We start from the raw sequence: 12630 nt of genomic DNA, 5'->3' as shown, positions 1-12630 counted from the left end.
TGTTTATCAAGGTTTTCACCAACTTTTGAGCATAATGCATCATTTTGTGCTTCCTCATACATGACTTTCTGCTCAAGGATTTCATTTCTTTCCTTCTCCTCAGTGACGAGGGTTTCGAGTTCCTTGATGGTATTGGTGTGCTTACTCACCATTTCCATAAGTATGCGAAACATAGTGAGCTTGTTTCCTTTAAGAGAGCACATAAATTTGTTTATTTTGGCAAACATAGGATGATCTAAGTCATTATCCTCATAGTGATCTTCCGCATCAAGGTACTCATCAGGTGAGGTAGAAGCTAGAATGAAGGAGTTTAACCGTGGAGTTCCCTTAACCTTATCATGGGAGCTTTGGTCTTCCTCATCTTCTATGGCAGTCTTTGCCATCAAACACTTGTGAGTGTTGCCCTTGTAGTCTTTCATATAGTTGTAGTGAACAACATCGCCACTTTTGTTGACTAGCCTCAAGGTGTTTTGTGTATCCTGAGCTACTCCGGCAACCCCACCAACGTCTTCTGGATCTGATTCTTCTTGTGCAACCATTGCTCTTCCATCTCTTATATTGAGCTTGGAGTTCATAGGGTTTGGCAATTTCTTCTTTACAAAGGTCTTCGGAAACCTCGGTTTATCTTCTCTCTTCTCATAGGGTCAGTCATTTGAGAAGTGGTTGGTTTCCTCACGGTGATAGCATTTCCTTACTTTCTTCTTTGGGAATCTTCCCTTAAATTTTCCTGCACTGAACTTCTTTACAAAGAGAGCAATGTCCTCATAAGATGGGCTTTCATCAGAGTCAACATCATCACCATCTTCGCAGTCATCATCACCCTCTTCTTCTTCACTTTCTTCTTCGTCACATTCATGCTTGGCTTTCAAAGCAAGATTGATCTTTGATGTCGAAGTGCCATGCATGGCAAGGTGCTTTGTTGCATTTGCCTTTGACTCTTCAAATAATTGTAAAGTGGATATGATGTCATCTGGAGTCATTTCTTTGAACCCATGGTGCTGCCTCATGTCCCATACCATTTGATGGTGGTACGGAGCAAGAGCGTGAAGTAACTTGTCCACGAGAAATCTCTTGGTCAGGTTGAAACCATCTTGCGTCTTGTCACAGTCACATGACTCAATGTCTGCGGCGAGAGTCATGAGCCATTCTAGCAGTTGCTTGGGAGATTCACCTTTTTCCATACAGAAATTCTGCAATTGCCCCTTGGCAATTTCATATTGAGCAAGCCGAAGAGTGGAGGTACCGGTCTTGGTCCTTATAATGCTATCCCACAGTTCCTTGGCGCTTGTGATGTGAATGTAAGGTCTCCGTTGATTGTCATTCATTCCTTTTCTTATGCACATGATCGCAGTGTCGTTGAGATGCTTGTCATAAGTTTCTCTCGGAGTGAGGCACCTTGGATCTACAGGATTGTAGCCATGCTCGAGGATGTCCAACATCTCATCATTGGCGTACCTAAGATGATCCTGCATACCAACTCTCCATAAAGCAAAATCAGAATTGTCATCAAGCAAAGGAGGTTTTCCTCCAGGATTGTACTTAGGTTTATCAACTTGAGATCTAGCATAAAGCCATGGAACACTGGTTTGGTTATTGCCTGGAGGTTGTTGGCCAAATGAAGAACCGTGCACATTTTGCCCTGAGGCCCTCGGGGAGGTGGTTGTCCCCATGGTTAATGATGTCAGTCTTAGTTGGACCAAGGCCTCAAGAGAAGCATCATGCTCCTATTTTTGCTTGGCAAGGGCCCGTTCCAGGTCCTTAGAGGTGAAGGACCTGACTTCCGTGGAAGTCCTGTCCCTCTCCACTGGAGCTACAGTAATGGGAATCCCGTAAATCTCGCTCTAGGGCGGTTAAGCCACAAGAATAGAGCACGAGGCTCTGATACCAATCGAAAAGGATCAAGATGGACCTAGAGGGGAGGTGAATAGGTACAGTTCCAACTTTTAATAATTACTTAGCAATTTTAGGCAAAGGTGCGGAATATGAGCGTGAGCCTAATAATTGCAATGACAAGGAATAAGCTATTTAGGGTGAAGTAAGGCAACCGGTAAACAATAATCAAATGCAAGTACGTAATAAGGATTAACACAAGTAGAGAGTTAGGGTTAGGGATAACCGAAACTCCAAGAGAGACGAGGATGTATCCCGATGTTCGCTTCCTTGGAGGGAAGCTACGTCACCGTTAGAGGGGCGGATGTTACCACGAAGGCACACCAACGCCATGAAGGCTCACCCTATTCTCCCTTTGAGATAACTCCACGAAGGCGTTTCTCAACCACTAGTAGTAAGCCTTGAGGTGGCTTCCAAACCTTCACAAACTTTCAGGGGGTAATCACAATGGTTTGATTCCTCTCCGAAGACTCCTACCGCCTAGGAGTCTCCAACCTCCAAGAGTAACAAGATCACGGGGATTGCTCAAAACTTGCTCAAATCACAAATCACTATGGTGACAGGAGGAGAAGGAGACGATCTATCTTTTGATTGGAACAACACTCAAAGGGGCTCACAAATGCTCTTGGGATCTAAGATTGGGTGTAGGCAAGAGTGAGTGAGGAGAAAGGTGTTCTTGTAAGTGTTCTAGCTATGTTGAACACCCTCTCACGAAGTGGGAGGGGGTATATATAGTGGGGAGAGTAAAAGAGTTGTTGGAGTCACTTAAGTATGATAGTGGTCGGACATCCGGCAGTTCTCGGATGTCCGGAGGTCCACAAGGAGTCGGACGTTCGACACTGGTCGGTCGTCCGAGGGATGTATATATATTTGGAACCACTGTGTAGTTGAACAGGGACCAGACGTCCGGAGGAAGCCGGAAGTCCGAGTTATTCGACTCAAACTTCTGTGGTGCAAGATTCCGGATTTCCGAAGGAGGTCGGACGTCCGGCCCTCGGACGTACGGAGGGAGCCGGAAGTCCGAGTTATATAGCTCAAGTTTCTGTGGTGCAAAGTTCCGGATTTCCGAAGTTGGTCGGACGTCCGGCCCTCGGACGTCCGGAGGGAGCCGGAAGTCCGAGTTATATGGCTCAAGTTTCTCCGGTGCAAGGTTCCGGATTTCCGAAGGAGGTCGCACGTCCGGCCCTCGGACGTCTGGAGGAGGCCGGATGTCCGAGGCATTGGTTCTGTTTTGAGATAAGAGTAGAGTAGTGGAGGTGTGGTATGAGCAGAAAAATAGAGATGTAGTATGAGCAAGTTCATCGCAAAACCTGTGATCCCCTCTTAATAGTGCGGGATCCCTATACTCAAGAATAGTAAATTTAAAGGATAGGCTACATCATCTTTTCTCAATCCCGAGCCTTCTTGACATATAAGTCCCGATCTTCTCAGACCACCTTGGCACATAATTCTCAATCTACTAAAGGTACTTTCCATCCTGAGATACACTCAACAAATAAGATTAGTTTCCTATGTATGTGTTGTCATTAACACCAAAACTCAATTAAGGGCATGACTGCACTTTCAGCTACTGCTCCCTCATTGTTGAATTGTCTTGATGATAGTGATGTTGGGGAACTTAATGAGCATGATCTTGACAAATTTCTGTGCACTATCAAGGGAGAACCCAAGAAGCACTTTGTTGCTCTCTTGGAACAACTGAGTGAGGCTAATGACCTCATCGGGTCTCATGAGGAGACCATCTCCGAGCTTCAGGGATAGTCGTGACTATGCCGATGAGCTTGCTGAACTATCTATTGCACTAAAAAAGGAGCGCACTCTTCGTTTGGCTCTTGAGGAGTCATACAACGATGACTGTGCTAAAATGCAAAAGAAACTAGATCATGCTACTGTTCTTACTCGTATGCTTAAGTCTGAAAAGGATGCTCTTCGGGTTGGCCATGACAGAATCAAAGTGGAGTTTGACACACTTGACAAGGCTCACTAGTTCTTGAAAGGTGTTCATTTCTCTCTTAAAGAGTCTCATGATCAACTCCAAGCAAAGCTTACCAAGGAAATCACTACTTGTCCTCCCTTTGTGTTAATTAATAATGCTTGTACAACTAACCCTTGTTGTGAGCATGTACATCTTGTGGAGGAAAATGCCAAGTTAAAGGAGAGACTTGAGAAGGGCCTTGTGTCATGCATACAAGGCGAGAAGAGCCTTAACGACCTCTTGAGCAATCGGAAGGGTGTGGTAGGAAAGGAGGGACTTGGACTTACATCCAAGTCAAAAAGAAAAAGGAGGAACAGGAACAAACGATCCCCTACCCTCATGGACATCTTTGTCAAAGAGGGCGAAGGGACTCAGGAGGTGAACAGGAACAAGGTGGACGATGGTAACGTCAAGAAGGGCAAAACCATTCCTACCAACACAGCCGACAAACTCAATCCTTCCTATGTTTTATGTCGTGCTGGTGATGGGCACGTTTATGCCAGATTTGTTGGTTCTTACTATGAGTCCATTGAATGGGCTATTTGGGTTCCTAAGACCCTTGTCTCTAACATTAAAGGACCCATTCAAAAATGGGTACCTAAAACCAAGCCTTGATCTATTGCAGGAGTTTGCTTCCGGTGGGGTGTCATGGTTGCTCGATAGTGGAGCAACAAATCATATGACCGGAAGCAAGGACTTAGTGGTGGATGTGCATCCTTCTCCATCTATGCCCACCCATGTCCAATTCGCCGATGCATCCTCGTCAAAGGTATTGGGATTTGGTAAGGTGGTCATCTCTCAAGAGTTATCTATTGAGAAGGTCATGCTTGTTGAGTCTCTTGCCTACAATTTACTTTCGGTTCGTCAACTTGCAATTATGGATTTTTCCACATTCTTTAATCTTGATACTGTGGTCCTCTTGTGGAGCAAGACTCTTAAAGTAGCCTATGTTGGATATGTCGAAAATGTTCTCTATGTGGTGAACTTTTTAAAGCGACCCACTAAGACTGCGACTTGTCTAATGGCTAAAGTTGATGTGGGCTGGCTTTGGCATCGCCGACTAGCTCATGTCATTATGAGATCTTTGCAAAGTCTTCTCAAACGGGACCATATTCGTGGACTAACAAATGTGAGTTTTGCTAGAGATCGTTCTTGCAGTGTCTGCATTGAAGGAAAGATTCATGAAACTGCTCATCGTCCAACGACTCTCATTTACACTAAGAGGCCATTGGAGCTCCTCCATATGGATCTTTTCGGTCCTCCATCATTTGATAGTCTTGGAGGCAGAAAGTACTGCTTGGTGATTGTTGATGACTACTCAAGATACACCTGGGTATATTTCTTCAAGAGGAAGAGTGAGACTCAACAAACTGTCATCAACTTTGCTAATGAAGCTCAACGTCGACATGAAGCAAAGATTTTGATGATTAGAAGTGCAACGGCACCGAGTTCAAGAACTACACCTTGGATGAGTTTCTAGGTGATGAGGGAATAAAACATCAATATTCAGCACCATATACCCCTCAACAAAATGGTGTGGTAGAAAGGAAGAACCGGACTTTGATGGATGTTGCAAGAACAATGATGGCGGAATTCAAATCTCCATATAACTTTTGGGCTGAGGCCATCAACACAGCATGTCACGCGTCCAATCGGCTCTATATCCGCAAAGGCTTGAACAAGACTCCATATGAGATTCTCACCGGAAACAAACCCAATCTCAAGTACTTCCGGGTATTCGGTTGTAAGTGTTTCATTCTCAAGAAAGGTGCACGTTTAGCTAAATTTGATTCTAGAGCACAAGAGGGCATCTTTGTTGGTTATGCTACAAACTCTCATGCTTACCGTGTCCTCAACAAGTCCACTGGACTCATTGAGGAGACGTGTAACGTGGAGTTTGATGAAAATAATGGCTCCCAAGTGGAGCAAAGTGGTCTTTGTGATGTAGGTGATGAAATTCCTCCACAAGCCATAAGAAGAATGGGGATTGGTCAAATACTCCCCATTGAGGAACCCCTTGTGGCCGAAGAAGAAGGACAATGCTCTACTCAAGTGGAGCCATCACCCTCACAAGCCCCACACGCTTCCGATGAACAAAGAGAAGATCATCAACAAGTTGAACAAGCTCAAGATCAAGATCAATTTCCCAAAGATGGTGATGTGTCCCATGATGTACAAGCACTTACCCAAGGTTCCGAACCTGCTCAAGATCAAGATCAAGTGCAACTACAAGATCCAGACCAAATAGAAGCACAAGATCAAGATCAAGAGCAACCACAAGAACAAGGACAAACAAGTGAACCTGCTCAAGTCAAAAATCAAGTTGATCACGATACTGTCTCGCAATTCCCTTCTGCAGCGCCAAAAAGGACTACTGGTGCCAAGGGAGGTTCAAGACGCAAGGGCAAGCAAAGTAATCAAGTTGATGCTCCCCGGTTATTCAATGAAGAACTCTTGGAGCGTCGAGCAACCAAGATTGCGAACAAGCTGAGAGTCAAGTCACATCTTATGAAGAATGTACTTGGCAGTTTAAAAAGGGGAGTATCCACCCGTCAACAGATTTCGAATTATTGTGAGCATCACGCGTTTGTTTCGTATTGTGAACCTCAACAGGTACACGAAGCACTCGATGATGAGGATTGGCTTATGGCCATGCATGAAGAACTCAACAACTTCGAGCATAATCAAGTCTGGGATTTAGTGCCAAGACCAAAGGAGGAACATAATGTCATCGGGACCAAATGGATTTTCAAAAACAAGCAAGATGCCAATGGGATTGTGATTCGAAACAAGGCAAGATTGGTGGCTCAAGGCTACTCCCAAGTCAAGGGTATCGACTACGGTGAAACCTTTTCCCCTGTTGCTCGTCTAGAATCTATTCGCATGCTGCTTGCATTTGCTTCTCATCATAATTTCAAATTACAGCAAATGGATGTAAAAAAGTGCTTTTCTTAATGGTCCTTTAAATGAGTTGGTCTATTTCAAACAACCCCCGGGATTCGAACATCCCAAGCTCCCCAATCATGTGTACAAACTTAATAAGGCACTCTATGGCCTTAAACAAGCCCCACGTGTGTGGTATGAGTATCTTACTGAGTTGTTCGTGGGTTTGAAATTGGGAAGATAGATCCCACTATTTTTACCAAGAGGGTTAAAGGGGATTTGTTCATATGCCAACTATATGTTGATGATATCACTTTTGGTTCTCCAAACATTTCTTTCAATGAAGAATTTGCTGCACTAATGACCGAGAAATTTGAGATGTCTATGATGGGTGAGTTGAAGTTCTTCCTCGGATTCGAGATTAAACAAAGCTTAGAAGGGACCTTCATCAAACAAGCCAAGTACACTCAAGACATGCTCAAAAGGTTCGAGCTCGAAGATGTCAAGCCGGTCAAGTTCCCCATGCCAACAAGATGCAAGCTTGACAGTGATCCCAATGGTAAAGCAGTGGATCAAAAGGTATATCGCTCCATGATTGGATGCCTCCTTTACCTTTGTGCATCTAGACCAGATATTATGTTGAGTGTAGGGATATGTGCATGGTTTCAATCCGCACCAAAAGAAAGTCATTATATGGCTGTTAAGCGAATCTTTTGATATTTGGCTCATACCCCAAACTTTGGTCTATGGTATCCCAAAGGAGCTAACTTCAACCTAGTGGGCTATTCTGACTCAGATTGGGCAGGAGATTGTGTGGAGAGGAAGTCAACTTATGGAGGATGCCAATTCCTTGGTCGCTCACTGGTAAGTTGGTCTTCAAAGAAGCAGAATTGTGTCTCACTATCATCCACCGAAGCTGAGTATGTGGCAGCTGCAAGTTGTTGTGCACAGTTGCTATGGATGAGGCAAACTTTAAAGGATTACGGTGTCACTTGTGACAAAGTGCCTCTTCTATGTGACAATCAAAGTGCTATCAAGATTTCCCTCAACCCGGTGCAACATAGCAAGACCAAGCATATTGATATTCGCCATCATTTCATTCGTGAACATATCAAGCAAGGTGATATTGAGGTTCACTTCATCAACACTGAAGAGCAACTTGCAGATATTTTCACTAAGCCCCTAGATGAAGCAAAGTTCTGGGAGTTAAGGCATGAGCTAAATATCATTGATTCAAGTAATGTGGATTGAAACTGGGCACTTTGCACCTCACTATGCATTAGATCTTGTTCTAGGTGTAGGCATGGACATAGGGGGAGTGTTGTTCTCTCAATGAACTTTCCCTCCCCCATTATGCATAAATCGATCAAGTCTTTCACTTTGGCCATTACTAAATGGCACTTGTGCTTCAAAGACGAGCGTTGGTCATGAACCCAAGGATAATTCTTCGCGGTGTCATACCTTTGCCTCAAACATAGGTGGCCTCGGCCACCGCCCCCACCTTTCTCTCATATGGAAGAAAAGATACAAAATGACTAGTCAGTATACCTTGCTGGTGCTATCTTTTTATTACACTGACTAGTCGTTGCCCACGTCTTTTCCACGAAATCCCATGTCTCGTTGTGACATTTGAGCGGTACTACCGCCAGGGGTAGCGGTACTACCTCCAGGACCCCAGCGGTACTACCGCGAGGGGTAGCGGTACTACCGCCAGGACCCCAGCGGTACTACCGCCAGGGGTAGCGGTACTACCGCCAGGACCCCAGTCTATTACGACTTGACTAGGGCTTTTTAGGGTTGTCGCAAGGGGGAGCGGTACTACCGCCAGGGGGAGCGGTACTACCGCCAGGACCCCAGCAGTACTACCGCGAGGGGCAGCGGTACTACCGCTAGGACCCCGGTGGTACTACCGCTGGCCCGTACCCCTTGGGCTATATAAAGGAGGGGGAGCCCGTTTTTTTCTGCCCTCTTTCTTCTTCCTCGTGGCTCTTCCTTCCTCTACCCCGAACTCCCCCCGTTTGGATCTCTATCTGCAGAGCCCCTTCTCTCCCTTGAGTTGGAGGGTTTGCTCCACTCCTCCTTCCTCCATCAAGTGTCATGGACACCGGTAAAGCTCCTCACTTTATTCTCTTGATTGGTGTTTTCTTGTTCCAGGGTTAGGAGCTTGGTGATTTGGATCCATGGCTATGGTTTGTGCTTTGTTTTTGGATGGAACGAAGGAGATATCCTAGGGGAGTTTAGGTTCTATGATTCATTGCTTTTATCTTGACATGCCCTAAGTTCTTCATGTTTTAGAGCAAGGACTTCTTCTCATATTTCTCATTGGATTAGATCTAAAACTTGAATCCCCTTGACTAGGCATGTCTCTATCTAGATGTTCTTGAGGTTCACATGTGATTAGGGCTATGGTGTTTCTTGTAGTGATTTTATGCAGTAGCCATGGACCTCGTGAATCAAATCTAGCCGTTCTTATGGGTATTTTTATATTCAGATCTGAAAGTCAACCCCTAGCGGTACTACCGCCAGCCTGGCGGTACTACCGCTAGGACCCCAACGGTACTACCGCCAGGGGTAGCGGTACTACCGCTAGGACCCCAGCGGTACTACCGCCAGGGGTAGCGGTACTACCGCCAGGAGGATATTTTTCGTTGTGTTTGGCAATGTGAGTTTATTCTTATGCTTGTTTTGACCATTGCCTTGACTCCTCCTGTCGCTCTTTTCCGGTGTGTGTCTTGTGTGTCACGGGTGGTGCTCGTCGCTCGAATACCCCACGGGACACCCAACCGAAGCAGTATCGCACTTCACAGGCTCCAGAGGGCTCCGCCACTTCCGGTCTGAATCCCAAAAAGAGGTCTTTCAAGAAGACGGCTTCCAAGAACAAGGGGATCAACGTTCGCACTATGCCCCCTAAGGATTTTCTACTGTTCCGCAACCGCAATCACTATCTAGAAGACAAGGCACAGATCAAGAACATCGAGCATGTTTGGTCACGGGATCACTGCATGATCTATCGCGACATCATCAAGCGATTCAAGAAGATTTTTGTCCCAGTGCAGTGGATTGACCTTGCTCACCTTCAGCGGAACCCGGATTACTTTGGTGAGGCTCTCTCCTTGATTGATAAGCTTGGCCTTAAAGATATCATCACCTTCAGGCAAGACTTTGACCCAGATGTTGTGGCCCAATTCTATGTCACTGTTCACTTTGCACCTGATGGCGTGCGCACCATGACTTGGATGACCGGTACTCAGAAGATGACAGGTTCCTGGTCAGAATTCATGCAGCTTCTCAAAGTCGACTTTCAAGGGGACGAAACTCCTCTTGGGATGCGTCCTCATGCTCCGTCTTCATCTACTGCCACCCCCGAGGACAGGCTGCAACAACTTTATGTGAAGAAAGGCGTGCTCCCCAAGCATCTGGATATCATGCATCGGATCTTCCTCAACACTCTATTTCCTCGCATTGGCAACTTTGACGAGGTGCATGGTCATCTAGCTGAGACGCTTCTGCTCTGTGAGGAGGATAGGACTAAGGAAACTGCCCCTCTCGATATTGCGCACGTGATGTTCAATGAGCTCTCGAACTGCATCATGAACCGCAAGGTTCCCATCTATGGGCCCTACTTGTTTGCCTATATTCGCAAGAGGTGGCACGAAGTCTATCTGATAGATGAATTCCCTATTCAGGCTGATCCTTTTGTGCATGATCCTATCAAGCTCCGTATCAAGGACAAATGGGCCAACCCATCAACTTCGTCTCAGCACATGGACACAGACACAAAGACTGCTGCTCGAGGAGGTCTCGCTTCTCAGTCTCGCTCTTCTGCTATGCCATATTGGGCAGTGAAACTGAAGGATAAAATGAAGACTCTCTTCTGTATGCAGGCCAAGGGACAATATCAGTCTCATGTGGCCTAGAAAGATAACCGTCAGAGGCACAAGCGTGTCTTGAGGACCCTTGATGTTGATATCTCAAGCGGCTCAGAGGACGACATCACTCCAGAGTCTGATTGGATGCGGGCTCAAGGTTATCAGTGGACTGGGTCTGATGCAGAGGAGGAGGCGTCTGAGAAGGACAATGAGGAGGAGCAGGACTATCCGGATGCCACGGACGAGTCTGGGGCTGATGAGAATGCGGAGTGACCACCTGTGTCGTTAGGTGTGCCCCTTTTTGGTGTCTTGTGCCAAAGGGGGGGAGAGTCTAGGAGCTGGATTTGCACTTTGCTTTAGCTTTGCATTTTTTTTCTTTATCGTGTTTGCTCTGAACTTGGTTTGATCTTATTTGCTATCTTTGCTTTGTGTGATGTGAGACTTGGTGTAGTGTGAGACTTATTTCTATCATATGTTGTGAGTCATATGCTCTTCAATTATCTCTACCATTATCTTTATTTTCACATGCTATCTACTGTGCAAATCCGGTATTGTCATCAATCCACCAAAAAGGGGGAGATTGTTAGGGCATATTTATGCCTAAGTAATTTTGGTGATTGATGACAATACCGTAAAGGACTAATCGTGTGCATTAAGATTTTAGATAACACATGTCAACGGTACAAGACGACTTGGCCCCCCTCCATGGAACAGAAGCACGATGTCCTCTACGATTCTCTTTCTTTGAGTCATAGGAACGCCGTACTATTAAGAGGGGACCCGTAGTGGAAAGGTTTGGGTGGAATCAATTTTGCACGCACACTCTTTATCTCCTTTCCCTTTCCCTGCAACTTTGGAGTGGTTCCCGCCTCTGGTTTATCTCCTCTTGCAAAAAGGTCTCCCAGCGGTAGTACCGCTGTCCCTAGCGGTAGTACCGCTAGCCCTAGCGGTAGTACCACTAGTGCTCGCGGTAGTACCGTTGTGTTGGCGATAGTACCGCCCCTGGTCAGCGGTAGTACCGCTCCAAGAACTTAGTACCGCCTTCCAAGCGGTTGTACTTCGTCGGACTTTTTGCGAAGACTTTCTTGGCGGTGGTTGGCCCGGTAGTGCATCTGCACTACCATGGGCCCAGTGGTAGTACCGCTGCAGCGAGAGGTAGTACCGCTAGGCTCGGGCTGTGAGTGGGAAAACGGTTGGATTCCCCCCCCCACTATATAAAGGGTTCTTCTTGCTCTAGAACCCTACCTTTTACCCTCCCAAGCTCCATTGTTGCTCCCTAAGCTCAAAAGTGTCCGATCTCTCTCCCTAGCCAATCAAACTTGTTGATTTTCTAGGGATTGGTTGAGAAGGCCTAGATCTACACTTCCACCAAGAGAAAATTGATTCACCCCACCAATCCCTTGCGGATCTTGTTACTCTTGGGTGTTTGAGCACCCTAGACGATTGAGGTCACCTCGGAACCACATTCCATTGTGGTGAAGCTTCGTGGTCTTGTTGGGAGCCTCCAAGCTTTGTGTGGAGTTTGCCCCAACCTTGTTTGTAAAGGTTCGGTCGCCGCCTTCAAGGGCACCTATAGTGGAATCACGGTACCTTGCATTGTGTGAGGGCGTGAGGAGAATACGGTGGCCTAGTGGCTTATTGGGGAGCATTGTGCCTCCACACCGCTCCAACGGAGACGTACTTCCTGTCAAAGGGAAGGAACTTCGGTAACACATCCTCGTCTTCATTGGTTCCACTTGCGGTTATCTCTAACCTTTACATTGTGTATGCTTATGTTGTTGTTTATCTCTTACTTGTCTTAGTTATCCTTGTTGGTAGCATCATATAGGTTCACCTCTTTGTTGACATTTTAGAGAACCCTTATGTTGCTAACCCTAACTTGCTAAGATTAATTAAAAAGTGGTCGTTGCCTATTCACCCCCCCCCTCTAGTCAACCATATCGATCCTTTCAAGTGTGTAACCTTGTCCACCAAATGGGCTAAGAGGGAATCCAGAGGTTTTCGGCCCACGCA

This window comes from Hordeum vulgare, chromosome 7H (genome assembly GCF_904849725.1).
Source record: "Hordeum vulgare subsp. vulgare chromosome 7H, MorexV3_pseudomolecules_assembly, whole genome shotgun sequence".
Classification (NCBI taxonomy): domain Eukaryota; kingdom Viridiplantae; phylum Streptophyta; class Magnoliopsida; order Poales; family Poaceae; genus Hordeum; species Hordeum vulgare.
This window is presented reverse-complemented; position numbering follows the sequence as displayed.